Genomic DNA, 26,549 nt, shown 5'->3' with positions numbered 1-26,549 from the left:
GCAGAGCAGCACCCTCCGACCCCCGCCCCTTCCCAACCTTCTCCACTCACGTCAGGTGTTTTCATTATCGGTGCGGTGTCCTGTCCTGTGGGAGGGGACAGCTGATGCCGTATTTAGAGAGGCCCCAAGTGGTTTGACCAGGAGTCAAACCTAGCCTCAGACCCTTCCCGAGGATATGATCCCAGGCCAGACGTTTTACTTTTCTAAGCCCTGGTTTCCTCATCTGAAAAATGGGGATTCTAATGCCAGCAGTATCTACCTGGCTGGCGGCAGTGTGAGGCGAGCTCAGACTAGGGCAGTTAGCATTTATGAGTTCTGTGGATAAATACCAGCCAAAATGGTTCTCATCTCCCTTCCACCTTATCTCTCCTTCCCCAAACAACGTGTTCTGTGCTGACCTGGTACATGGGAGGCTTTGGCAGCTGACATCATGCTCATTTCCCAGATGACAACACTGAGGTCTACAGTGACTTGCCCATCTGGGTGACAAGGGCCTCTCCCATGGCCTGGAGCTCAATCTGACTCTTCAAACATCAGACCCACCAAGCCCTGCTGAGAGTCAGGAAGCTGGGGCTGGCTGGACCCCGGAGCTGGGAGTATTTCTGTCTCTTCCCCAAGTGCTTCAGCTGGAGCCAGCTCCCAGTCCCCTGCCGAGCCTGCTAATCTGGGCCAGTGGTGTTTCTCGTCATATGGACACCTGCCCACACATCATGATTAGAAATTATAATTACGACGATGATCGGCTTTCCAGGACACCCACGTCCTCTGCTCATCATCTCATCTGAAATCTGGAGGAGAAGAGGGACCCGTGTGTTTCTGAATCTCTGTCTCCTTCCCAAGCTAATTGAAGATGCCCGTCTAGCATGTCTCTCCTATTTGGGGGAAACGCTCTTATTGGTGATTATGCATGCCTAATTTCAGACCTGGAGCGGCTCAGGGGGTTCTCGTGAAGCTCTCAGGGACCCACTTGGACAAGGACAGATGGGCCCTCCCTCGGAGATCACTGAGCACATGAAAATGTCAGCTTAGCAAAGTAATAATAAGGGCTGGAATTTCTAAAGTGATTTACACCTGCCTCATGTGGGCCTTGCCACCTTGTGAGGTGGGAGTTATAAGTAGCTTTTTGCCAGGACCAAAAAGTCTTATTTTAGAGAGACTCCTACCCAAAGCTTATGAAGCTTTGAACTTGGAGTCTTTGAGACCTGGGTTCTAATCTCACCTCCACTTACTAACTGTGTAACTCCAGGCAGGCCACTTACTCCCTCCTGGGCTCAGTTTCCCCGTCTGTAAAATGGTGTGGGTGGACTCAGTGGCTTGCAAGGTCCTTCCCAGCTGCGCTCCAATGACCTTGAATCTCAGAGAGGTGGTTTGACTTGGGTGTGGACATACAGAGTAAGTGTCAGAAGCTGGAGCTGAAACCAGCAATTCCTGGCTTCAGCATCAGAGCTTTGTCCACTGGGCCACACTTCCTGTCACTGTAGTAAGCACGGGTCTCTTGGGGCTGTGTCAGTGGAGACAAGCTATAGCTGATCCTTCCCAGGTGCAGCGGCTTCTAGGCCAGGGAGGTGTGAGAATCGACCAAGAGGGAGGGAACTTTGGCAGTGGTGGTAGTCCCACAGATAGATCATAGCCCACTGATGTTCTGAGTTAGAGGAAATTGGAGGGATTGATGAACCGCAGGGAGAAGGGAATGAGCATTTAGTGAATGACTGCTGTTTGCCAGTCTTTGTGCTCAGCACCAGTAATACAGAGAAAGCTAAGACAGCTCCTACCCTCTAATGGAGGAAACAACACATAGCCAAGGTACAAACAAGCTATAGACAGGGTAAACGGGAATGAATGGAGAGAGGAAGGGGACCAGAATTCAGAGGGACTGGGGCAGGCTTCCTGGAGAAAGCCTTGGAGGAAATCGCATTTATATGTAACAGCTAGAAGGAGTTAAACGACTCCCTCCATCTAGCACGAGTATCCATGAATAACTTCAGTATTGGGGAAGATTGGGCTCATGATTACGATTAATAGCTTAATTAATTCTCTGGAGTTTTTGACTAATTTTAAATACCCAGGGGGAGTGAGTGAAAGATAGCGTGAAAGCTAAAGATTCTTCCTGTGTGGGGTGAGGGGGAATGAAGGCCTTTATAAACTTAGGAGCACTTTCCCCATCTCTGTCATTCAGACTTTGAAGTGGTACAGAGCTGGACTGGCACCCTCTACCCAGTGTGTCCAGGGGGAGGGACCACTGGAGAGGCATGGCTGGGTCCAGCCCCCTGCACATGTTGTAAAGGAGGCAAGACCTTTGGTCACCTGGCCCTACTCACTCAGACCCTTTTGGGACCAATTGAATCTCAAGGGATGATTCTTATATTTTCTCTGGGACTCCATCTCCATGTGCCTTAAGAGTTTTTGAGCTTTTGAAGGCCTGCTATGTGTCAGGCCTTGTGCTAAGATCTGGAGATACAAAGAAAGTACAAAGACTGCCCTCAAGGAGCTCAAAATCTCATCCAGAGGCAATGAGCTAACAATTTTGTGGGAACAAGATATCCTTCACAACCAATGTCCAAGTAAACCCCTTTATAAAGCACTATCCAACCAAGACCGTTCATCTATTTACAGAGAGGAGGGGTATGTCCTTGAGCTTGGCCAGTCTGGCGCTTACACTGACCCCATCATCAATGTGAATTTAGTTACTTCTCTATGTTTTACATCATTTTCTACATGGCTTCTCCCATTTGTCTTCCTATTCATCCCTCCTTATAGAGCGGCAGAGCCCCAGGATCATGCATTCAGAGCTGAAAGGGCCCTCCAAGGCCATCTGATTCAATCCTACCCAATTTGAGGATGAGGAAACTGAATCTTAGGCAGATGAAGATTTTTTAGGGTCAGAGAAATAGTAAGTGTGAGAGCCAGCATTTAGATGCAGGCCCTCTGATTTCCATTACAACACTTTTGGCCTTGTGCCACACTGAAATATTCTATCCCATTTATAATATAGTTAAATTGTTCAGCCTTTCCCCAATCATTAGGCACATATTTTGTTTCTAGTTTTTTTTGTTTTGTTTTGTTTTCACTAATAATGTTGCTAGAAATAATTTCACCCATGAGGGCTATCAATTGCCTCCTGGGACAATGGGTCCCAAAAGTTGGAACTCTGGGTCTTTGGGTGTCAATGAAGCTGATCTTTTATGGTCAGCGAAGTTCAGGCCAACGCCTGACTCATTACCAATGACTTCAGCATATTTACTATCCAACAGGCCTCCCAGAATGCCCCAAGCTTTGTGGGGTCTCAAGAACAACCTCTAACTGTTAGAATCCTAACAGAGACCAGAGTAGAATCAAAGGAACAATGGTTGTGAGTTGGCTTTCACATCCCGCCAAAAATGTTTCAGCCAGTGCCTTTCTCTCTCTGGACTGGTTGTCTAATCACTTAATGTTTCCAGAACTAAAATTTTCCCCTAATACTATGGTGGCTTCAGTTATAGCCCAATGGTCCATGATTTCATGGAGAAAGTGCTGTGTTCAATTTTTCACCTAGATCTGAACCCTGGTTCTCCCACTTGCTAGTTGTGGAACTTTGGACAAATGACTTTTTTCTCCAGGTCTCAGTTCATCCATTGTTGAGTGAGAGAGTTGTACTCAACAACCCAGTACCATTCTCTTGCCATGTAAATCCATGATGCTATCACCAAATTGTTTTCAGCTGCTCATCCAATGATCCTCCATTAAAGGGGCAATTGATAAATAGGATTTTAACTGATGAGTTAAGATGTGACCACCATTCTCCTCTACCTACCATTGACGTTTTAAAAGGGGGCTCTTGACCCCATAAATATTGAGGAACCATTCGCTAGTTTTTCGTAATGGAGTGGGTGCCTTCTTTTTAAGACCAGTTCTTAGATGCTCAGTAGAGATGATGGTTGACAAAAGGAAGGTGAATTGGATTAGATGGCCTCTCAGTGCCCTTCTTGGTCAAGATGGAGATCATATGAGAGTTTGCTGCAAGAAACATGTTTAATGGAAATGATGTTTCAGCTGCAAGTAAAAGCCTACCCCCAAAACAAAACAAAACCCAAACCCCCAAAACATCACAAAGTTTCAGGGAATGAAAACCCATTCAGAGCAGTGGGGCCCCTGTGAGTGTCTGACCCAGGGAAGGCTCTTGGTATGTCTGCTCTGAAGGTTTCTTGGCCTGAAAGGATGGAAGGCTCCCCTTGTAGAAATGACCGGGATTGGAAAGGAAACAATTCTCCTCCTGCCCTGTTCTTTATGGTTCTTCAGGGAATTGCCTTCCTTTTAATATGTGGGGGCAGAACATTAACCAGAGCCCTGGAGCTAGAAAATGGAGTCCAGTGAAACTACTCTGTGTATAGTCTCCCTGAGATAGCATTGCTTCTTTTCTGGGAAGAGAAGCCCTGAGCTCACTTGCAGGGAGGGTTTCATTGAACTAGATTAAAAACCAGGTAACTTCCGAGAGGAAAACCCGAGGAAAAAGTCACCCCAGGCCTTCTGCAAGGTTGCTTAAAGGAGACAACATTTCCAGGCATTCTCTCATAGTCCCATGGAAATTGAATATAGCAACCACCAGTGGCTGGGCCATATCAAGTGTCGGAAAAATCCTGGAAAAGGCATCGCAAAATTTCTCTCCAGTTAGTCCATGGGGAGGAGAATGGTTTCCTTTCAGTAACAATGGGCCAACAAGCACCTTGGCTTGTTCCTGAAAGTTTTTCTCCAGAATTAGGCTCAATAGATAAGGTAGTTTTTTCATCCAGGAGCAAACATAGATTCGTTATTTCCTCCTTGAAAATGATCCAGTTCCTGGGTCCAAGTCTGCCCCCTTTCCCCTTAAAGTCATTTTGTTAAGTCCCAAGTTTCATGAAACTGTTTTCTAGTTTCCACTGAGCTATGAACTAATCATTATGCTATGAAACAAACATACAAAACGTTTTTGAATTAATATGGAATTTCAGGGTTGGAAGAGACCTCCAAGGTCATCTAGTTCTATGAGGACTGAAACAAGCAGTGCTTTTTCCTTTGCCTTTGCTTGGAGACCTCTGATGAGATGGAACCCACCAATTCCTGAAGCAGCTACCCCTTCCACATTGGACAGCTCTCTGACTTAGGGAGCTTTTGCTGACGATGCCCAGATTTGCTTATTTTCAACTTGTCATTTCTCCTGGTTCTGACTTCCAGTGCCAAGGAGAACAATCAATCAAATAACCAGTATTTATTAAGACTTTACAATGTGCCATGTACTGTGCTAAGTACTGGGGGACAACAAAAGGCAAAACCAAACCAAAACAAAACAAAACAAAAAGTATTCCTATCTCTTACAGAGCCCACAATTTCGTGAGGGGCCAAGGTGCAGACAATTATGTACAAACACAATAGACAGAAAACCCCTTGGGCATGATCACAGAGGGAAGGCCAGCATTGAGGGAGACTGGGAAAGGCCCCTATGGAAGGTAGGATTTGAACTGGAACTAAATAAAGGCAGCGGAACATTTCTGCACCATAAGAAATTGTGAATTTGAAGAATTCAAAAAATAACAAATGGGAGAGCCATTATGAACTAATTCAGAATGAATGAATAGGACCAAGCAAACAATATATTATTTCATGCTCATGAATATTCTTTTAGTACTTGGGGGCAGCTCTCCCACCTCCAGGCTTCCCTTCTCTAGGTCAGACTTTTCCCAGTTCTTTCATATTATAGAAGTTCAAGGTCCAGGGTGGTGGAGATGGCCCACCTCTGCTCCTGATTTTGTTGATATCTTTCATGGTGGTGGAGAACAATTGGCAGCCTCATTCGCAGGGAGGGGTTCTTCATCTCAGTGGATTATTGAAAGGTGAATTTTGATACGATTGTTGAATTCACAAATAGGCATTTTGGGGTTTTAGATCAATGTGTCTTTGAGACTTTGATGACATACCTTTTATTAAAGACCTCTTTTATGTGGTTGTTAATTAACCCTCAAAGTTGGTATTAATAAAGCATGTTTGAAGGCTGTTAATTGCATGGATTAATATTCCAAGTATCCACAATTCTAGGCTTGGCATCAATGTCAGAAGTTCCCCAGTCCAACCCAACGCACCTATTAATGAGCACTCATTTCTTAAACAGGTGCTGAGTGCCAGGACCTGTGTGGGCTAGGTGGTAAGGATACACATAGAAAAGTGAAGTGATTGTCCTCAAGAAGCTTGCATTCTATGGGGAAAATGCTCAAACACTAAAAATTGAGCATACATAAATAGAATATGATGAAATTTTTTTGGTGGGTGGAGTTTCTAGCAGCATGGGGGATCAGAAAAATCCCCAGTGTTAGAGATAGTGCTTCAGTTGAAGCTTGAAAGAAACAAGGTATTCTAAGAGGGGGAAATGAGCAGGGAGATATGGTGCACAGCTTATGCAAAGGTACGGAGAGAGGAAATAGAATATTGTCTGTGAGGGACAGTGAAAAGGCAAGTCTGGACTTGGGAGTGCATGAAGGGGACTAAGCTTTAACCAGGTGGGAAGCTGATCAAAATACTTCAGAACCCATCCCTTCTCCTCGGGCCATGACAGATAGCATGCTGAGCCTGGAGTCAGGAAAACTTGAGTCCAAATATAGCCTCTGATGTCTGTTGGTTGTGTGACCTTGAGTGAGTCATTGCATCCCTGTCTGCCTCAGTTTCCCCAATGTATGATGGGGATAACTGCCCCTACCTTGCAGTATTGTTTTGAGGATCAGATGAGATAATATTTACGTGTCTGATGTGTAGTAGGTGGCGTATAAATACTTATTTCCTCCCCCTTCTCTTGTTCCCCCGTGTATCCAGCATTCCAAGGACACTGGACTCATTACCTTCCACCCCATGGCTGCATGCCTTCTTGGTGGCTGTCCTGCCCTCTGGGAACGCTGTCCCTCCTTATCTCTCTCCTCGTCTTCTCTGGCTCTGTCAGGTCTTAGTGCAGATCCTCCCTCTGCAGGAAGCATGTCCTGACCCCGCTTAGTGCTGGTGCCTTCTCTCTGTTGCTTGGTCCCAGTTCATCTTGTCGGCAGCTTGTTCTCCCAGAGCTGTTTGCACTTTGTCTCTCCTACTAGACTGTGACCCCCTTGAGGTCAGGGACTGTCTTATAACTTCATTTGTCTCTTCAGTTCTCAGCATGGTGACTGGCACATAGTAAATGATTAATAAGTTCTTGGTGACTAATTGACTGGAAGTGTAGTTAATGGTGCCAAGTTGGGAAGGGCTTTGAAAAACCTTAAATAGAGCTAGTATTTGATCCTAGAGCAAATAGGGGAGGAGTGGCCTTCACTGGATGGGGAGCCACGTGGTCAAGCCTGTGTTGAATGAATGAAGAACTAAGTGAATGAATGAATGAATGAATGAATGAGAAGCTGTGAGAAGTCAGGCGTTGTGTGGCTAAACTCATTTTCACGCTCTGGCCCCTCTGCAGAAAGTTCAGAGGGGTAATCTAGCTTTCACTGCCCACACTGATGAACCAAATTCACTGCCTCCTAAGGCAGCTTGATCTTCTTTTGGGGGGAACATTGTTTCCACCCTAGAGCTGCTGTGTTTGTCCTTCATTCTCAAAGAGGACTGTGGCATCAGGGAATGATGACATGACTTGCAGTTGACTTGGATGGGAGTGAGGGCAGGCTGTGCAAGTTCACCAGCCTCATTTTCTCCTCCAGAGTCATTTGGGTCCAGTGGCCAGATATTCATCAGTATGACTGAACTGGAGATGGCCCAGGATGCAGTAGGAGACCCTGGCCCTTTTAGGCTAAGATCTGTTCAGGGGCTCACTTAGAGCGAGGTAATATCCATTCAGTGAATAGGTCTCTTTAAGAAGGGAGTCAAGGGATGGCCATCTGTTCTCCATGACAGGCCACCTATTGATGCTGATTCTGCCTCTGGGGCCCGGCAGAACCAGGCTTTTCCAGATCACACTCCTTCAAGCACTTGACTGTTTTCATGCTTCTCCCCTGCCCCCCCCCCACTTTTTAATCCAAGGTAAAACCATTAAAATTTTTTTTTGAATATTTTAAGAATCTAAGGACAATGAGAAGCCAAAGTGTTCAGCATAATTATACTTTTATAACTAGGCTATAAGTGTAGTTCTGTGAATTACTCTAATTCAGAGCTTCTTTTTTGGGGGAGAGTTGCACACTCAGTGAAAAGGAAGGGTACTCTCACCCACTCAAGGACACCCCTCTTTTTGAGGGCCATGGATCCACAGACATCTTCTAGTCCAAGCTCCTTATCATATAGATGAGAACCCCCCCAGAAAGATCAATGCATCTGCTCAAGGTGATTCAAAAGGTACAAGATTGAACTGGGGGATGGAAGGGTTCCATTTTGTATTCTGATTACCAATGCTCCATTGGGACACGTCTCCATTTGTATCACCTTCCTAGCCCTAAAACCTAATGATCTGCTGAGTTAACATTTGTCAGTTGTAACTGAGTCAGAGGGTGCTCTGGCTTTGGGCTCCCAGTGCCCCAACTTGTAACAAAATGACATTTGAGTCAAGAGCAGGAAAATGCCAAATACTCTCTGGGTGTCTTATACGCTTTCAAAGTTTTGGATGAATGTAGTTCCCTATAAGTCTCTACAAACCTTGTGTTGTTCAGAATTCTTTGCAGGGAATCAATCTATTGAGAAGCATTTATTGAGTACCTACTATGTGCCAAGGACTGTGTTGGGGATAAGAAAGGCCTAGGTGCAGAGATTTCTGGGGTTAGTAATATCTGAATCTTATTTAATACATGCATTTCTTTTTCCACTCATCGCATCTATTTCAGACATTTTCTATATCACCTGCCATACTGCAGGTATTTAATAAAATATATCTTTAAATTGTTTACTCCCTCTGGTGAATAAGAATCCAAATTAAGCTTGCAAAGTGTAGCCCCAGTAGAAAGTGTTTGGGGACCTGATGCTAGTGAAGAGATAGGAATGATTTGTAATTAACATAGCAATTATTTCCACATAAAAGAAGGCTTCCAAGGTATTTGAGCTCTTTTGAAAATGGTTTATGCTTTTCGTATGCTAAACACTCATCCTCTTTCTGTACACTCTTAATCTGTGCTGTTTGTTGAAGAGTTTGTTAGGCAGAGCCAAACTTCCCCCAAACTCTTTTCCAGGCAGCCACAAATGATGCTGAATTCCACTCTTCTGCATTAGTGAGATTTCACGCTATTTTGTTTTCTCCCCTCTGATATGGGAAAATCCTTCCTCCTCCCAAATCAGATGTGAATTGAGAGTAACTTCATTTGGGCCTCTGTTGAATTAATGGAAATGCAACTGGGTTTTAAGTATGCTAATGTACAAATAGCCCAGTCCACCCAGGTACCCCTGATGCTTTTTGGGGGAGGACTGGAAATTGAATTATTGCAACAAAACAAAAGAAGAAACTCAAGATACTGTGGATAATGGCTTCAGAAAGCACCAGAGACAGTGACTAAATGACCAGGTCGAAGGATAGGGGGGTGTGTGGGGAGGGAGAGGGAGATGAAGAAAAGCTTCTTGTGAACTTTTGCCTTCATCTCTGTGCCCAGAAAAATGAAGTCTAGTTAAGTGATGGTCTGGGCAGAGTACAGGGAAAGTGATGCATTGGAGCTATTTGATGGGCAGCTAGGCGGTGCCAGGATAACTCATCTTCCTGAGTTCAAATTTGGACTCAGACACTTATTAACTGTGTGACCCTGAACAAGTCACTTAACCCTGTTTGCCTCAGTTACTCAGTTATGAGTTTTTACTCATCTGTAAAATGAGTTGGGGAAGAAAATGGAAAACCTCTCCAGTATCTTTGCCAAGAAAACTCCAAATGGGGCGATGAATTACTAAACAAAAACAACATGAAGAATTTTGGTCTGGTCAGTGCCAAGAACTAAGAGCCCAGGATCCTTTCGTGCTACCTCCATGACTAAAAGAGCTAAGAGAAAAGACTTTCTAGGTCAATCAACAAATCAACATTTATTTAGGACCTACTATGTATTAAGAGATGGCTTCATTGAGATCAGCCACTATGCATTTATTAAGTAGCTATAACATTTTATGAGTGATGACATCCTTGGAGATCAATCAGTATGCATTTAATCAATGCTTGCTATGTGCTTTCAGACGTGTCTTCTTGGGAATCAATCAACAAATCAGCATGTGTTTTATTAAGCACCTACCATGGGCTATGAGAGATTACTTCCTTGAGAATCAATCAGTAAATGTTTTATTAAATTTCTCCCATGTACCAGCCAGTGAACTGAGCATTGTGGATACAAAGGCAAATGTGAAGCGGCCCTGACCTCAAGAGGCTTACATTCTGATTGAGAATATTACATATATACACAAAATTATAATGAGATATACACAATGAAAATAAGGTAATTGTATGAGACAGGGCACAGAAAGGCAGTATGGATGACTATTTATTGGTTATTGATTAAATAATCCCTTTCAGACTCAAGCAATAAATCAGTAAGCAATTATTAAATGCCATAAGATTATGAAGTTAACAGTAACTTCAGGAAATAGGAAGAAGAGTCGGAGATGTTAATTTGATATAGGATAAAATTAAAAAAAACTAATGCAAGGGATAGGGAGAGAGAACTTGTAATGACCTTTTGGTATAAATTTGTACCTGGCGATCCATACCCTTTCCTATTTCTGATGCTGCCACCATCTTGGTACAGTCCCTCATCACCTCATGGTCAGACTATGACATCGCCTCCTGGTTGGTTGGCCTGCCCCCTGACTGTCTCCCCTCTAGTCCATCCTCCAGTTTGCTATCAAATTAATCTTCCTAAAGCAAGGATCTAACCATTTCACCCCCTCTCCCCATCCCATTCACCAAGCCCCAATGGCTCCTTTAACTTTGAAGTCCTTCACCTGTTGGCCGTCCTACCCCTCTAGTCGCTGGCTGACTGGCCAACTAGATGCTTGCTCTTTGGCTTGACCATTCAGCAGTTTGCCATCACTAGCAGTTTGGGACCAGCAGCATGAAGAGAACCCCCAGTCATCTTTAGGAGCAGCACTCATCAAGCATTTACTTACTGTGTTCCAGTCTCCATGCTAAGTGCTGAGAACATAAAGAAAACAAAATCCAGTTCCTTCTCTCCAGCACTTACGTTGTAAAGTGGAAGACAGATGCATATATGCATATACCCTGGCACTGCATTTATCCTGGGAGAGGTTTCACAATGGAACAACGTGCTTGTCCACCTTATTAGTGCTGCTGGAGGAGAGTAACATCTGCCGGCTCTGAGGATAACGAATTGCCCTAAGATGGTTTTAGGAAGCAGATAGCATTGATCTCAACACCTAAGAGTTTATTTCCTGATAATGACCATCCTCACTAGGTTTGCAAGCCTCCTATGCCAACTTCTGTCATCAGGAACCCTTCTGAAGTGACTTCCCCCCGCCCAGTGTGAGGGTGAGACAGAAAAGGCTGTTGGCATGCTCTAGCCCTTGCTGACCCTCCTTGGGAGGGGATGCTGGAGGCTGTTAACTTCCTGCTTCCTTCTTCTGGCCTCTGGGTGGTGCAACATTCTTCTGCCCTATTGCCTGCTGAGAGCAAACCTTTGGGATGAATAATGATGGAGAAATTTTTAACAACCACCGTATAAAGCTGCACCAGGAGTGGAGGTTTCTGAAGCCAGCAGGCCTAGGAGAGACTGTACTGGAGCCCCTGGGTTTTCTATATTGTGGTAGCCTCACTGCTCACCCCAGGAACATCCCTAGCCTTCTAGGTGGCTTGGGGAGAAGGGGGCATATAAAAAGGGTCTTCCATGCCGGCTATTGGTGAGGCATTTTCTTAAGTCTGACATACGTACTGAATTGCTTATCACTGGGGCATATTCCTGAATCAATGGGTTGGCTGGGGTCATTTTTGAGACTTCCTCTGGTTCTGAATTTCTGTGTTCCTAGCCATCCATCCTGTTAATGTGTGCTGCCCACTGTGAGAGGGCTTGGGGGAGAATGCGTGGATGGATCTGCTGTTGAAAATAGCTTCCCACGAGGCCTGTTTGCCAAACTGACCTGACACTCCTCACACTTGGCCCTCCATCTCCCACCCCCGTGCCTTTGTCTTGGTGGTAACCTCATGTTCCCTCTCCATCTCTGCCTCTTAGAATCTCTAATGTCCTTCGAGGCTCCATTCCAATGCCCCCATCTCCATGAAGCTCTTCATGATCTCTTCTTGCTGCTGGTGTCAGTCCCCCCAGATTATCATGCATCTTTTCTAATATTCTCTCTCCCCAAATCCATTGTAAGCTCCTGGAAGTGAGGGACCCCAACTGTGCTTTTGTCTCTGTGTCCCTAGAGCCTGGCACATCCAACAGATGCATGGCTTGCCTTGTTACTCCTTGGGTTGACGTGCACTTAGGTGCAGGTGAATCCCCCCTCAGTGTTTTCTCAGACCTGACTTCCCCCACTTTCCTCTTGAGACTCTCAGAAGGATGGAGGGTTGGAGGTGTTCTCATCATTGTGGTTGTGGGCGATGTAGAAGGGAGAAAGAGCTTTAGGACAAAGAGATCGTGGTTAAGCTTGTGGGATGTAGGTGACTAAATGACTGTCTATCCAGGGTATCTCTGGTCTGTGAAGAACTGAAAGGATGTAGCCAGGGGTGGGGATATCATTCTGAGATGTGACAGAAATTATGGCTTGAATTCCTGTTATAGGAATGTAAATTTTTAAGATCTTCCCTGCCCCTAGGTTAAGTGCACCTGGAGCCTGTGGTGGGAGGCTTGTTTTTCAGGAGATACTTTCTACATTCTCTGAGCCTGGAGAACGCATATAAACCCTCATGTGAGACTTTGTTTTGGGGCTCACTTTGAGAAGTGTTGTGTGACTTGACCAGATGAGACTCTGGGCAGCTGTTGAGAGCCCCCCGGCTTTGAAAACCCAGATGTTGATGCTTCCCTCTCTGGTAGATGACTAGGTGTGGATGTAATGGTTGGACAGTTGGAGGCCTGTCTGCATGATCTGTTTGTTTCTCTGTTTTCTTGTAATTTCTGATTGTAACCTGTCTGTATACTCTGAAGTTCGGGGTGCTGACTTTCCTCCCTGAACTAGGTAAATGATATGTTTCATTGATTAAAGCAAGATTGTTAACCCATTTTGAGTTGTTTTCCTTTAGAAAAGCAGATCTAAGAACCTGTGTTGGCAGCCACCCTGGGTATGCTGGGGTGCTTGCTGCTACAATTCCAGGGAAGGGAGGACTGATTTGTATTGGTTTGTTTCTTCACCACAAGCCACTGCCTGTTGCTATTTTAGGGGGCCTTCCTTATTAACAAGTGTGTTGGGTTTCATCCTGGCTGGAAGGAGCCCTGGCAGATAGGGGTCTCTGGGGAGTGCCATGAAAAGTCATTGGTGACAATTGCTAGTGCTGATGGGGTGAGAAGCCGGGGCAGCCTGCTGGAAGGGGGACATGGAGGCATTGTAGAAGGAGAACACACTTCCCCTGGGCTTTGCTTCCTTGTCTGCCTCCTCTTGGGGGCTCCTAATTCAGGTGCTTAAAGGGGAGCCCTCTCCTCCTCCGGCTTGACTTGCTCTCTCTGTGTGCTGTTTACCCTAAGTGATACTCAGTGCATTGTCCTAAATTACTTATCACTGGGGCATAAACAGGGTCAGGCTGACCACTCTCAGCAAGCCAGGCAGATGTCATGTTGACCAGCCTGTGGACACTCCCTTCCACAAAGCATGCCTTCCGGGAATACAGTATCCAGGGATCACTTACATGCCATGGGATATTTCTAGGGAGGGATTGAAGGGGCCAATGCTGGAAAAGGGCAAGCACAAACAGAATAATCACATTTCAGAACCTGGAGGAATCTGGAGCTATCATTGAGTTAAGTCCTGGAGAGTCAGAGGACTCACGTCCCAGGTCTTGGCTGGGGTTTGGGAGAGCTAAAGGTGTAAGTGAACCTCCAGATAAAATCGGTGACTCCTGCCTTCCCCTTCTTTCTTTTTTATTTCTTAAGGTTGGCTCCATACCCTTTGTCATTTCCAGTTCTCCTTTCCCCTGCTCCTAGCAAACAATGCCAACCAAGTCATCCAGCTTGGGTCACAACTTCTGGAACATCCCATTCCCATGGTTTGCCATGTGTCCAAAGAAAGACAGCAGCCCCACGTCCTCCTCTCTTTTCTGGTCATTCTAACCATGCAATGTTTGACCTTGCTTGATTGTTATTTTCATTTATATGAGTGTGATCACTTCTCCGCTTCAACTTCCTTCCCTCTGTAAGTGTTCAGAGATGGATTCTCTCAATCCTTCATGCTCACAGCCGTTTGTGGTACAAGGAACAGTCCAGTTATTCATAGAGCATAACATCCCCAGCTGAGGGGCTCCCATTTCCCTTCCAGTTCTTTGCTCCTCCCTGTTGTGGACAGCTTCAGTGAACTGCTTTTCTGGCTAGATTTTTTCTTTATTCTGTAGTCAAACAGTCAGCAAGTATTTCTTAATCCCTTATGAGGTGGTGTGCACTGTGCCAAGTACTGTAGATCTCCAGAGAGGTAAAAATATGGCTCCTGCCCTCAAGGAGTTTACCTTCTGATGGGGGAGACAACATGCAAATGACTATGTGTATATATGATCTATCCAGTGTAAATGGCAGGGCACTTCACTAGGAAGGTCCTTTACTGTTGTCAATTTTACAGGCATGCTTCTAACAGGAACAAGGAAGGTTAGTTATGGAGATAAGTTGATGCTGAGGAAAGAATGCTGCATTTGGAGTGGGAGGAGCTGTTTTCACTGTCACTCAATTCCTAGGTGAATTCACCCTCAGTTTACTCTTCTGTGTATAGGGAGGTTTGCTTGGCTGACCTCTAAGGCCCCTTCCAGTTATGGTTCTACGGGTTCATGTGCTGTCGCTCCATTTGTGGTGTCTGGGGGAGAGAGGCAGAACTAAGCCCGTATCTGTCTCAACAGAAGAGCTTCATTTTTCCGTACCTAGGTTTTTGTAACTCTCTCTCTGGTAACGGATGGTGAGCCAGGACTCATCCTTCGTCATCACTGTATGTATGTGCATGTGTCTATTTGAGTGCATACGTGTCTGTCTGTCTCTGTGTATGTGATGGGGGGAGGGGACCAGATGTAAGAGACAAGCAGAGAGGAGTAGAGGTGGTCTTCCTGTCCCTCTGAGAAGCCCTTGAAGGCTGGCTGAGGTTTCCTGGTAGCCTCTCCATGCTGCCCACAGAGCACGATTAACAATTATGACTTGAGAAGGAACAAATAAAAGCCCTGCCGAACACTTCCTCTAGCCTCGATGAAGCAGGGCCTTTCTGTCATCATGGTCGAGTCTGGGCTGTGAATCATACCCACTTTGTGCCCTGGAGAAAGAGCTTGTGGCTCCTTTCGTGCCCACTTCCCAGGCTGGGGGCTCGGAGCCAGCTAATTTTTCATGCTCGCTGACGGCTTGTCAATACCTTCTACCTAATGGCTCCACTGACTATTTGCCTGTTGTTGCAGTCTCACTTCAAGCCCATGGGCCAAAGGGCAGGCAAGTGGCCTTGGAGTGGTAAGGGGAGTCAAAAACCTGAGGTATTAACTGAAGTATTTCCTAGGCTTAACTTATTAGCGCTTTGCAGAATCTCTGCATTTCAGAATAGAAAAAGAATATTGGATCAGGATCATGAAGTTGGAGCTGGAAGAAATTTCCACAGCCGTTTGGTCCAATCCAAACCTGTAAAAGAATCTGCTCTGTAACAACAATGGCAACAGCATCATCAACAACAATGACAGCAACATCAGAACCAGCATTGACATAATGCTTTAAGTTTTGCAAAGTGCCATCCATATGTTCTCTTGTGTGATCTTCAGAACAAGCCCGTGAAGGAGGTGCTATGATTGTTCTCATTATGGTGGCTGTTGGCAAATCATGTCAGGCATATCCAGCTCTTTGTGACCCTCTGTAGGATTTTCTTGGGAAACATAGTACAGTGGTTTGCCTTTTCCTTCTCCAGCTAGGAACTGAGGCAAACAGGGTGAAGTGACCTGCTGGGTCACACACCTAGTAAATGTCTGAAACGGTATTTGAACTCAGGTCTTTCTCACTCCAAGTCTTCTATCTGCTGTGCCACCTAGATTTTCAGTGACAGAAAAGCATCCAGTCTTAGTTTGAAGACCCCGAAGGAGGTGGAAGATATTACCTCCCTAAGGAACCTGTTTCATCTTAGATAATTATCTATCCAGCTATGATAATGATCCTTCTAGCCCTCTATCTACGGTCCTTCACCCATTTATCCACCATCTAACCATCCATTAAACCATTCATCCACCCACAACCAATTCACCCATTCATGTACCATCAATCCATTCATCCAGCATTCATCTACGCATCTATCTATCATCTATCAATTCACTCACCCACATACTATCCATCTACTTACTCCATACCCACATTTTTTAAGCATCTGGTTCGTGCCAGGCACTGTGCTGTTGCTGAGAATATAGATAAAAATGAAACGGACTCTTACTATAACAGGATACTGCGTTCTATTGGGGGTGGCAGGGACAGCACATAGAGTAAATACAAATTTAGTTGCTGCTCTAATTTTTTTCTTTTTGGGTCAAGATTGGTGTTTTATTGGTGTAGGGAACATCCAGTGACATGAGCCCTTCCATGGATGACTTGCCCAGAGTAAAACAGAGAGTTTATATCAGAGATGGGGCTGGAGTTAACTCCATCCTGATTCTAAGGTCTGCCCTTTATCAATGACCCTCTGCTACCTTACAAAACAGACACCAAATCTTCACGGGCACAGGGGAGAGGCAACGGGGGCCATAAGAATAGGGTCCCTGTGGAGCAGCAGTGATTACTAGGATGTTTTTCTCATCCACCTTGCAGTGGAGGGAGCGAGGGGATTGGAAACAGGAAAACCTGAGTTCTAATCTATGCTCAGACACTTAACTGGATGTGTGACCCTGGACAAGTCCCTCTACCTCTGTCTGCCTCAGTTCCTTTATCTGGGAATGGTGATAGTAATAGCACTTGCCTCCCAGAGTTGTGAGGATCAGAGATAATATTTGTAAAACACTGAGCACAGTGTACACACACCATTGGCACTTAAATGCTCACCCTATATTGACCTGGCCACTGCTTCTACCCCATTCTTCCTAGTCCTGGTCTCTGGGGTCACAACGATCAAGACTTATCCCTATTGCAGGTGAGAGCCTTCAGTTACTTGGAAATGATCATCACTTCTCCCCTTTCCCTTTCCCCACCCAGGCTTCTCTGCTCTGAGCTGAAGACCTTAGCTCCTCCAATTGCTAATAATGGTTTAAACCCCTAGTTTACCTATCTGCTGATGGGATTATTTTTTACCTCCTTTTGTCTATAGTAAAGGGGCATTCTGAGGATAAAAGAAAATGTAAAAACAGTTTGACAATGAGGGGAAAGGATAAGTGCAAGTCTTCTGGTCTTCCTGTGTCTAAGTCCTGGGGATTCTTCCTTTAATGATGTCTGGGAGGACTCTTGTCCCTCTCTACCCCTTCCCTAACAAGCCCTGGCCCTGGCTCTGATTACCTAATATATAAATAACTGGAACTTCTCTCCGCAGGCCTTCCTCCCCACCCCCAACCTCTCAATCTCTTCAGCATGCTAGAAGCAGATTTGTTTTCCCCAGATAGGTTAGTTACCTTCCCCTTCCAAAGCTGCCATTTAGTGATAACCACCTTGTCTGTCTCATCCTATGTCCACTGACCCCCAAGGACTCTATGGGTAGTTTTTAGAGGGTCCGTGAATGAGGGTGGGAAACAAGTGATTTTCACTAACTTCCAACTGAAATCGATCATTTCCTTTTATTTGGAATGTAGGCATCCAATGGCCTTCCCAGAAGGGGGTCCCTCAGCTTCCCCACCCTCCCAAAGGAATTTGCGATACAAATATTTGCTGGACTGTGTTCTGTTCTTTGCTCTGCAACTGATTTTCTGTGGAGTCTGGAAAAGTTGTTCCTTCATCTGTAACCTCTGCTTCTGATGCTTATTAGCTAGGCGACCTTGGATGAGACATTTAATTTACTTGAGCCTCGGTTTCCCCATCTGTAAAACGAAGGGATCAGACTAGATTGCTTTTCAGGACCCTTTCATGTCTAAGGCAGTGACCCTAACTGCTGGGCTGGGCTGGCTCTCCTTGGAACATCCTCGCTTTTCACCAGGCCAGCACTGAACCCAAGAATTCTTCATGTGTCCTAGGCACTGACCCCACTAGACTCCATGGATCTCAGAACAGAGGTGCCGGCAGCATCTTGTTGCCCTGGAAGCAGTGTTAGAGAAGATGAGGATGAGTGAGGACCTAGCCCAGGGGCATGTGATTCGTGAACAATAATCCCTGAATAAAAGGCAAAGGTACAAGACAGCAGCAATCTGCTCCTTCCTCCTCCGTCTCCCTCCCCCTTCAGACAATCCTGGTACTGAACAGATTCACTCTTTGTTCCTTCTGATGTTTCATGAAAGAGATCTGATTTGTGACGTCAGGAAGGACTGACTTCCCGGACTCCCCCACTTCCCATATCTAAGCTGACCCTGAGCCCAGGGGAAAGCTGGCCTTTGGGGGGCGTCTGTGTCCTGCCTCCCAAGAGCCATTCCCTCTTTGCACCAGCTTGTTTTCTGTGGGAGGGGGTCCATCCAAAAGCGTTGGACAAAGTTCCCGTTTCCATGTGCGTTGTGTGTGCGCACATTTCTTACGTGAGTCTGCGAGGAGTTTCTGTTATTATGGGTTCAGGCCGCCGTAACCATGGTGAAGAGACCTATCACACAGCACTTTTCTGAGTCAGTTTAAAATGCTGACAATTAAAGATACCGTAGTCTCTTAAGAGATCCATCAGTCTCTCCCGTTGCCATGGTGACCGGAGTATATTTAGAAATGTGACAAGTACACGGAGTTCAATTGCACTTTTGCCAAAACATAGTTTTGCAGCTAAAATTGAATTTCCTGATTGAAGATCCAAGGGCTGTTAGGGCCAGGCTGGCTTCTCTACGTTATTTGGGGCACGCAGATGAGATCGGTATGTTCAGTTCAGGAGATCAACCATTATCGCGTTCAGAAGGCATTGACATGAATCGGTGACATGTACAGTTACATTCGGGAAAACCAAAGAGATGCAACCTTCCTGATGGTCCTGGGAGGGCTGCCAGAGCTTCTCAGGATCACTGCTTCAGGGGCCTTGCCCCAGACCCGGCAGGTCTCAGCGAGGCAGTGGGATTGCCAGTGGTTCATAGGCAGAAGACAGTGCCCCAGGGAATGAGAACTCCCACTAAGAGGCACTCAGGGTGGGGGGCTATGGGGGCGAATTGTTGTCTATTCCTTGGGACATGTTGTCCTTTTCCTACAATGCAGTTAGGCCTCTCTCCCTTTGCATTCTACGGCTCCCACCTTGGGCCCAGAAATCATTGTCCCAAAGTCCCCTGGCCCCCGTATTTCCCTGTCTTTATTGAGAGCACCATCAGAGAAGATTTCTCCTTCTGACTCCATTCAAACAGTTGGAGAGTCCTGCTTCTAGGTCCATACACCTTCTCACTCACATCCCCCTCTCTGCATTCATAAGACCAACATCATACTAGCTCAGAGCTGTTCTCACCAGAACTGTTGCCATAGCCTCCAAGGTAAGTCTCCCTGCCTCCAGCCTCTAACCTCCTGGGATCATTATCCACACAGCTGATAATCCCAAAGCCCAGGTCTGATTGTACTGCTCTGCTCAGAAAGCTCCAGTGGTCCTCTTTTGCTTCTAAACGGTTTTAGCGGAAGCAAAGTGGCTGAATTTGGAGTTAGGAAGCTGAGTACATATTTGACTTCAGACACTTACTGCTGTGTGACTCTGGGCAAGTCACTTAACCCTGTCTGCCTCATTTTTCTCAAATGTGAAATGGTACTAATAATAGCTCCTACCTTGCAGGGTAGTTATGAGGATCAAATAAGACAATGTTTGTATGGAGCTTAGCATAGTACTTGGCACATAGTAGGTATTTAATAAACCCTTCCGCCCTTGCTTCCTTCTTTCCCTCCTTTCCTCCTTCCTTCCTTCCTCCCTCCCTCCCTCCCTTCCTTCCTTCCTTCCTTCCTTCCTTCCTTCCTTCCTTCCTTCCTACCTTCCTTCCCACCTTCCTCTTCCATGCCAGGAATCCCACCTGCAGTCATGGCTCCAAGGTCACTGTGGCTCACATTCCTGGGTTTTATGGGGGTCACCCCTGGTACATAGAGCTGAAGAGGACAAGTACAAGGCAGCAGACCCCCCTCCCCCAGCCTCATTTCCAGGATTCAGGTCGGAGGAGGAAGAGGGTCCCTCCCCTCGCTCTGGCACGGTTCTTGGTGTCCTTGGTAGGAGTGAAGTGGGATCTTTGCCTTCTGGAATCATCAGAACAAAAGGACAACCGTTGGTGTCACCAGTTTGAAAGATGTGGTTAGACTGACCCCTCCCCATCTGTGTGGTGGTGGATGGAGGGGGCTCCATGTTAAGTAAACTGGGCATGTTCAAAAGGCCCCTGGTGCTGAATGGCACCACCAAGATGCCAGAGAAGCCCAGGTTACATAAGTACATGTGAGGTTTGCCTTGGTGGGCTGCTGATTCCTTCAGGGGAAGGGACTCTCTTTTTTTCTTGGAATCCTCAGAACCTAGCATAACACATGGTAAATAGGAGGTGCTCAATAATGTTTGCTGATTGACTTAAATCACAATGATGTAAAAAAAAAATCAGTGAAGCATGAAAAAAAATAGAACCTGATTAATCCCCCCCCCCATGCTTTCTATTGACCCTCTCTTAGAATTGGGAAGATCATTTCCTCACGTGAGCTAGACTGCCTCTTAATATGATTCCGATTTGCCTCCTCTCTGACTGGTGGGTTTTGGAGGGGGCTGATTGGAGATGGCGTTTGCAGTCCTGTGCTGCCCCCTCCTCTACTCTTGGACTGGACCTCTGCTGTCCTGCCTTATGTCTGCACAGTGCTGGCATTGCAGAGATGCCTGTTGGAGCTTTCTGGGTGATTGGAGCTTATTAAGCCTGCATTAATTAAGAGCCTATGGTGGGCTAGGCACAGACAGACAAATAGATTGGATTTCCAGTGACAAGCATAGGGCACAGGTCTTTTTTAGCATTGAAGCCAGGTGCCCCGACTGAAGACTCTGTTTGATGTCTATTTGAGGGGTCTTTTCTGCAAAGGTGATCACCATCCACTGGTGTCTTTTCTGAAGGGAAAAGGCCAAAGGAAGAAAGAATTTCTTTACTAAGGCTTTTTAGCTCAGGGCATAAAGAGGGTGGCTGCTGGTTGACTCAGATCTCCAAAGGTGATAGGAGTAAGGCTGGATTGGGCAGGGGCGGGGTGGGGTGGAGTGTGTGTGTGGGGGGAGAATGGCTCAAACCCATCTGCATTACTGTTCCAGGTCCAAAGATGCTCCTTCAGGGGAATTTTGTCATTTTAGAACATTTCCTTAGGGTTTGTATAAAACGACACCAAACCCTCAGGAAACCTGTGTGTTTCTGAGAGGAAGGAGAAGGAGAGGATTCCAAGGTCCTGCTCCTATGAAGGTGAAAGGGAATTTCTAGGGCATCTAACCCAAACTCATCATTTACAGATGAGGAAACTGAGGTGCAAGGAGTTAAAATGTTTTCTGAAAGTTTCCAAGAGAGACCAGAGGATCACAGGTCTTGATCTGGAAAGGAACTCAGGCAAGTTAGCCCCAGCACTTTTTTTTTTTTTAAGTAAGCTTACATTTTCTCTCTCTCACATTCCCCACATTGTCCGTGTCGAAAAATATCCATTGAGTCAAGCCAAGTAAGAAGCATTTATGATCACCTACTGTGCACCAAGGGTACTGGGTAAGGGGGGAGGGTTCCTTGTGTTGATGAGCTCACCGTCTAAAGGGAGAGACAGACAACTTGTAAATAACTATATACAAATAAAATGCATATAGGACGCTCTGCAGATCAGCTCAGAGGTGGGATTTTAGCTGAGGCTTGAAGGAAGCCAAGCAAGAGGAGCAGGTCAAGAGGGAGTTCCAGGCAGGGGTGACAGTGAAGACACCCAAGGTCTGGGTAGAAGATGTGGAAGGTGGGAAGGGACTGGGCTAGGAAAGACTCTCAAAGCCAGTGGCGGTGTGTCTCAGTCTGTACCCTCCTCTCTGTCTGGGGGAGGTGCTGTGCGCCATCATTGGTGCTTCTGGAATCCTGGTTGGTCATGGTGTTCATCACTGCTTTTAAGTCTTTCAACCTTGTTTGGCTTTAGAATACAACCTTCTCCTTTTACACAGGAGGAAACTGAGGCCCAGAAGGGCTGTAGAGTAAGGTGATCAAGAGCTGGAAAAGGCCTCACAGTTCATCTAGGTGAACCCCCTCTTTCCACTACGGAGGAAACAGGCAGGTGCTTTTCCCAAGGTCATATAAGCAGTATCGTTCAAAGGTGGGATTTGAACTCTCATCCTCTGAAACCAAAGTCCCTTTTCACTGTACTCTCCTGGTGGATAGACCTAGAGTAACTTCCTTTCTTGGTCCTTAAGAGTCTTAAAAGTTGCTTCCAATTTGAAAATTGGATAATTGGATAATACTTATTTATTATTATCCAGAAGTGGGATAATAATAAAAACTGGGTAATTATCTGCTCTTCTTATTATAATTAGGTGGGAGGGAGCATGCCAGCTTCCCAGCTGCTCAAGAATCTTCACATCCCCTTTGACAATCTTATCTACTTTGTTCTTAAAAACAAAAACAACCAACCAAATCTCCACCCTGTGTGGATTGTGCTCCGCCCCGCCCCATCCCCCCCCCCCCACTCTCAGCCTCCTATGGGTTTCTTTTGAGAACTCCTTGCTGCCCCTGCCCTTGGGGCATCTCTCATCAGACCCGGATTTGCCCTCTTCTGGCAGACTGAGCTCACTGGCCACACTGTTGCTTCTCCTGTCTGGTGCTTTCCGGTCAGTCTCCTGGACCACAGAATCCTTCTTCTTTAGCGGATTTCCATCCCTCCCTTCTATCCTTCTGAGCTTAGATAGAAAGGACAGGTGGTAATCCTTGGCATACATGCATTTGGAATTCTAGAGGCTACCAACCCTTATGTAAATGTGTCCCCCTGTTAAAATGTCCTTTCTCTTTGCTGTCTGATCCTCCAGATTCCTTACTCTCTGGATGTAAATATTTGGCAGTAGAAAGCCTGGAGGCTATTCCTTGCTCTGGGAGAGCTGATTAAATCAATTAAGGAACATTTATAAAGCACCTACTAAATTCTAGGCTTTGTGCTAAGTCCTAGAATTACCTAAAGTGGGACAGCCCCAGTCTTCCTTGTACTTCCCAGAATTCTCCATAATTTCCCTGTCTGCTGGGTGGTAAAGTGCCCATGGGGTATTCAGTCTAGGTTTGCCTGGGGATGAATAAAATTAGACCATCATTGGATAACCCATGTTGATTTTACCAACTAGCATCAGTACTTGACATCCTGATAATGTACAGTAAAAAAGGTTTTTCGTAGTTTCATTTTAGGTTTTTTGTCTATTTGCTTTTCTGTGTATACCTAGAGCTTAGCAGCTCCTGGCACTTGGAGTAAGTGCCATCTTCGTTCCCAACTCCTTACTTCTAGGTGAGGAAACCTAGGATCTGAGAGGACGTGTCCAGCCAAGATTTTGGCCTTACTCCTCTGACCTCCCCCCAGTCCACTTCACCAGGGTTCCAGAAACCTTCCCAACAGCTTACATGGGGCGTCACCCGACAAAGCTGGGGAATCTTGCTCAGGTCTAAGGGCTGCTGTGGCTGTTAAAGTCTCATGATTTTGTGAATGTCACCACTTCCTTTCACACCAATTACAAACCATCCCCCCCACCCCCCACACACACACGCCCCAGCCTTGCTTAAAGGCAGCAAGGAGATGAAGAAAGATCTTGGTTACCTGGCCCACTGATTGCTGAACAAATGTTCTATGAGTCACTGTGCTGAGGAAGCTGCAGGTGAGAATGTCAAAGGGTGATGAGGGCTTTGGGGGAGTATTGCCTGACTAGCAGGAGTTTCTCCTGATATTGATAAGTTGTTGATAGTCAAAATGATTCATTAACCACCTACTATGTGCCAGGCATTGTACTAAGTCCTAAGATTACAAAGAAGAAAAAAAGACAGTCCCTTGTCTTAGGGAGCTTATAGTCTAGACACAGGGGTGGGGAGGCTAGGCCTCCAGGCCACATGGGGCCCTCTAGGTCCTCAATGTGACCGAATCCAAACTTAATCCTCTTAATAAAAGGATTTGTTCTGTAAAACTTGGACTCGGTCAAAAAAATCCCTTTTCCCTGTGATAGCCCTTCACCTGCTTGAAGGCAGCCCTGTCTCCCTCCTGACCCTTCTCCTCTCTAGGCTAAATGTCCCTGGTTCCTTCAGCAGCTCAGTCCCCTCTTCTTTGAGTCAGACTCCCTGCCTCAGATACTCCAGCATCTCAGGGAAGAAAAGGGGGGACAGCGGCTGCATCGGGCAGGTATAACCAATGGCAACTTCAGTATCTCATCTTGAAGCTGATAATCCAGAGTTAAGGCAGGGAAAGCTCATTGGACGGGCCATCCTTTCATCAGTATGCTCTGATAGACTCAGGTTGTACAGAGGCCAAAGGTCTGCCCTAGACAATAGGTATCTATGTGGGTATGCTATAAAATAGGCAGGAAATGTAGCAAATAACAATAATTAACATTTGTGCCACACTTTACTAAGGTTTGAAGAGTCCTTTTCAGGTGTTATTGGTACCTCTCAATGCTATGCATTATGTGCTATTGTTATCCCCATTTTATGGATGAGGAAACTGAGGCTAATAGCCCTGAAAGTACTTACAAAGTAGATACCAGGTAGTCAGTTGTCCCAATGTGTAAAAATCGTCGAGTTTTTCTGTGCCTCAGTCTGCTCATTTCAGGAAGAAGAGGTTTGGACTAGATTTCTTAAATCACTTTCTATTTTAAAAGCATATGATTTTAGGACCTAGCAACAGATCACCATGCTAAGAAAAGTCAATGAGACACAAAAGATTTGGCTCTGGTCATGTTTCTTTTTCTCTCTGACCCTGGGGGAATACCTTCATTTTTTTCATCTATAAAATAAAGGGGAGGAGCTGGATTGAGTTTCGCCATTTAACTCATCAATGAGATGAATTTTAGGCTCAAGGTAACTAATATGGAGAAATGGTCTGGCAAGATAAAAAATCAGAGAAATGATTTTTTGAAATTTGGGAGAAAAACCACGCTTATTTTCACAAGACATTGTTGCCTATAGTAAGACTTTTTGTTATGGACATCATTTAATAATTGATATAACTGTATGCTTCAGTAAAGTAGCTTACCAATGTATATTGTGTAATCCAGTTTCCATGTGAAGGGACCCAAAGAGAGGGGCAGTTATCTCAGTCATCAAACACTTGATATCTTTGCATCCTGAAGAGATATGCTGGCCACAGGCCACATTGGTTTAGAGCATCAGCTTATTTGTGGAATGTGATAATGGAGCATGGTGGGACATTAGGAGTGACCGTGTGCTTGGCACAGAGAGAGGGCTTCATAAAACTTGATCTATCTATCTATAAAGCAATAAAGTGCAGTGAAAGGAAAAAAAAATAAGGATACTTGAAGGTCCCAATGTACAAAATAATCCTGAAGGCTTTTTCTTTTTTTAAGAATAAAACTGGAAAGAAGACAATTTATAGATGATAAATGGAAAAGATCTGTCATCATTTTTATAAGAAACTCCTCTCCGTCAAGGATGGGGAAGCCACTAAATTTGGATTCTCACATTTAGTCCTCAGATATGCTACATGAGGAATCCTAAATGACTCTGAAGAAACAAAGCTTGGAGAAGGATTTCTAGCCCTCCCTTCACGTATGTAGAGTCCTGGGGTTTGTGAAAAAGAGCGTTTGGGAAATGGAGGATGGTCCTTAAACTCTTCCAACTCTGAAATTCAGTATTTCTGCTTTTGTCCCTCCTCCTTCTTCCCTCCTCCAAACTCTACATTCTCCTGCATCTTCAGATGTCCGTTTTTTCTTTGCTGATGACCAGTCTTTCACCTCCCTGATTTGCTCTTTGTTTTTCCTCCCTTCTTCTCTGAACTATTTGGATGCCCCTTGTTGACATGTAAACTTCAGACTTTTTTGCTTTGAGGTGCTGCTTGACTGGCTCCTATTCCCTTTCCATCACTGATGGCTTTGGGCCACGCCTCCAGTCACATTTTCTTCACAGCCTCCATCTCCCTCCTCTGTGGTCATCTTATCTTTCTTTGGAGACAGGAGGATCTGAGTTCAAATGTGACCTCAGATACTTACTAGCTGAGTGACCCTGGGCAAGTCACTGAACCCTCTTTGCCTTGGTCTTCCCATCTGTAAAATGAGCTGGAGAAGGAAATCTTTGCCAAGAAAACCTCAAATGTCATCAGGGGCAGTCAGATGTGACTCAACAGCAACAAAACAACAATCTTTCTTGGATCACGCCCTTTCAGAAGGTCCCACTTCCTCCCTCCCTCCCTCCCTCCCTCCTTCCTTCCTTCCTTCCTTCTTTCTTTCTCTCCTTCCTTCCTTCCTTCCTTCCTTCCTTCCTTCCTTCCTTCCTTCCTTCCTTCCTTCCTTCCTTCCTTCCC

The 26,549-nt window shown here is 45.5% G+C and overlaps 1 protein-coding gene across 15 annotated transcripts in view; it reads left to right on the top strand.

Annotated features, from left to right (window-relative positions):
* LPP (LIM domain containing preferred translocation partner in lipoma) overlaps nt 1-26,549 on the top strand; it is a 704,807-nt gene that overhangs the window by 142,420 nt on the left and 535,838 nt on the right. For 2 of the 15 annotated variants that reach the window (XM_069083321.1, XM_069083325.1), the window contains exon 3: nt 25,718-25,798. The exons of the other annotated variants lie outside the window; for them this stretch is intronic. The gene's annotated coding sequence lies outside the window, so the exon portion shown is untranslated. The remainder of the gene's footprint in view (nt 1-25,717; nt 25,799-26,549) is intronic. 15 annotated transcript variants of the gene reach the window in all.

Source organism: Petaurus breviceps, unplaced genomic scaffold, assembly GCF_028583685.1.
Source record: "Petaurus breviceps papuanus isolate PSGF00001 unplaced genomic scaffold, PetGlider_PUasm1.0 173, whole genome shotgun sequence".
Lineage (NCBI taxonomy): Eukaryota > Metazoa > Chordata > Mammalia > Diprotodontia > Petauridae > Petaurus > Petaurus breviceps.
Note: the sequence above shows the minus strand (reverse complement) of the source record. Positions and strands in the feature narration are given on the sequence as shown.